This window comes from Camelina sativa, chromosome 7 (assembly GCF_000633955.1).
Source record: "Camelina sativa cultivar DH55 chromosome 7, Cs, whole genome shotgun sequence".
Lineage (NCBI taxonomy): Eukaryota > Viridiplantae > Streptophyta > Magnoliopsida > Brassicales > Brassicaceae > Camelina > Camelina sativa.
The window spans coordinates 32,932,325-32,935,152 of NC_025691.1; the positions used below are offsets into that span (position 1 = coordinate 32,932,325).

At 39.4% G+C, this 2,828-nt stretch overlaps 1 pseudogene; it reads right to left on the minus strand.

Moving 5' to 3' along the window:
- Window positions 172-2,828, minus strand: part of LOC104703955 — a 3,703-nt pseudogene continuing 1,046 nt past the window's right edge.

Genomic DNA, 2,828 nt, shown 5'->3' on the forward strand with positions numbered 1-2,828 from the left:
CTCTCTCTCTCTCTCTCTCTCTCTCTCTCTCTCTCTCTCTAAACTCTTAACAAATGTGCCAAACGAGTGAGTGAGTGCGTCAACTGTCAAGTGTAGGGTAAAAAGAGTGAGCAAACGACGACCCCGGTTCAGTTGGATTGGTACAGTGACCGGTTCAATTGAAACTAAATGAACCAATAAAGTTAATTCTCTCTTCACACTCACAGAATAATCATAAACCAAATGAACCAATAAAGAATCATCACAAATTCACAACAATATTTTTGAGATTTTCTTCTTCATATCTCACAAACCAGAAGCACAAACTGCACAAGCATATAATACGCTGCATATTAATGCTCTTTGCGATTTTACGAAGATAAAATTGAGCTTACTGCAAAGAGCTAATCATCAAAACTACTTGAGCTTCGGTTTGATGAGTTCGATGCCTCCCATGAAAGGCCTAAGAGGCTCAGGGATCACCACGGATCCATCTTCTTGCTGGTAATTCTCCAGCAAAAACACCATCATCCTCGGGACCGCACACGCCGTTGCGTTTAGAGTGTGCACAAACTTAGTAGCTGGAAGGTTCGCTTTGCCTTTCTTAAGACCCGTCTGAAGTGGTTCAGATGGGCGGTATCGTATTCCCAATCTCCGGCTTTGGTAATCCGTGCAGTTCGATGCGCTTGATATCTAGTTCATAAGTTAGAACAGTAAGCTCAGAGGCGAAACTAAGATGTGGTCCGACACAGAGTTTTTTTTAATTACCTCGCCAAATCGTCCAAAACCAGGCACCCATGCTTCAATATCAAACTTACGGTAAGCTGGAGCGCCTAAATCCGCTGGGGCCATATCCAGTGTTCTGCAAAGATAAAAGTTAGATTTCCGGAAGACAAAAACTGTGGTGGGAAAAGAGATCAGGTTCGAAATGTAGTTTCTTACTTGAAGTGTAATCCTAGAGAAGTGAACAAATCCTCTTCAATAATCTGAATAAGTTCGTGGTGGAAGAATTCACTATCTTCAGGTCGGCATATGACGAACATCTCTGCTTTGCTGAACTGATGAACGCGGTAAAGACCTCTTCAAGAATTGAGAGTGTCTTAAGTAAGACCTATATGTATATAGAAAAAGCAAAAGAACATACACATGCTCTTCATAGAACAAACACTTTATTCTAACTTACTTGGTGGCGGCGCCAGCTGCACCTGCTTCAGTACGGAAGCAATGAGAGAATGCTATATATTTTAAAGGTAATGCTGATTCAAGAAGAATAGAGTCCATGTGGATTCCTCCTAAGGGGATTTCAGCGGTACCAATGAGATATTGGTCAGTTCCATCTATAGAATAAACCTATACAGAAGAACTGAAACATCATTGGCAAAAAAACACAACAAACAAAAAGGTTTACTTATCAATTAGAGTAAACACACAAGTGATGAAACCTGAGTATTATCTCCACGAGGTTGGAAACCGCATTTCTCAACGATAGAAGATCTCACGATTTCAGGGGTCGTCAGGGGAGTATAACCCTTCTTCATGACTTGTGATAATGTCCAATTAAGAAGGGCCATCTCCAATAAAACTGCTTCATTCTTCAAATAGAAAAATTTCGAACCACTAACCTGCAAGAGTGTACATAAACAAGGAAGTTACGTCAAATCCTCTCCTTGATTATTTATACCGAAAAAATTTGGTCATCAATCTATTGCTTTATAGAAGGAGATTATCATTCACCCACTTAACTGAACTCTACTAATTTGAACAGAAAATATTCAATTGCACATATGGAGACAAATTAACCGCTGCTCCCATTTCTCCAATAATTTACTGAGAAAAAGGATGATCAATATGTTGTAATGAAGAATAGTTGGCTATTGATGTCAACCGTGATCCATTAACCTATAAAGTGTGCTTTGGTATCTATGAATAAGAAATAGAGTATACCTCTGCAGCAGAGTCAAAATCAATGAGATCAAGATCCTTCCCAAGCTGAAGATGATCCTTGATTGGAAAACTAAACTCACGTCGACAACCAACCTAGAAAGAAAATTATGAATTGTTTTTAGAAAGACCTTTCACAGCAAAAAAAAAGCCAAAGTCAATGTAGCAGGTCAGGGAGGTATGACCAAACTAACTACCTCCTTTCTAACTGCCGATGAATCCTCTCCTCCAACAGGAACATCAGGGTGAGTCATATTGGGTATAGACTGTGCTACATGTTGCAGCTCATCTTTAAGCTTCACGAGGTCTTCTTCCAGAGACACAAGACTTTCCTTGAGACTTTTACCTGAGGTCGAAAAGACTCTGTTATATCTTCTAGTAAAGAAGACAGACTGACAAACAAAATGGATTCCTCATATTTACCTTCTTCTACGAGTCTCTCACGTTCAGATGGCTCCAGCTTCCCTTTCATCTTCTTTGCAACGTTGTTTCTTTCCTCACGAAGCCTCTCAACTTCCTGCTATCTGCAATCTCGTTGATTAGCTAAACCGAGACGATGAAAAAAAAGAAAAGAAAATAAAAATTTTCAATTCAATCTCTCAAATCTAGCCAAAGACTAAAACTAGTCTTTGTCACCAACACTCCATGATTATTCTACCCAGGAACTAACAAAACCAACTCGAATGCTAATTCGAATAGAGTTCTTCCTCAGAGCAGTTGACTTGACATGTTTCCGATAATACTAAGAATCCCAAATTCGAATAGAGCTAACTCCTTTAACACGGTAGAGTAGAAGATTAGTAGATAATAACCTTTTGGAGATTGACCATGTTATCGTAAAGCTCAAGGACAGCATCCAAATTAGCATTCGAGTTCCTGTTCTTGATGTTGATTTCGACTGCTTCCTT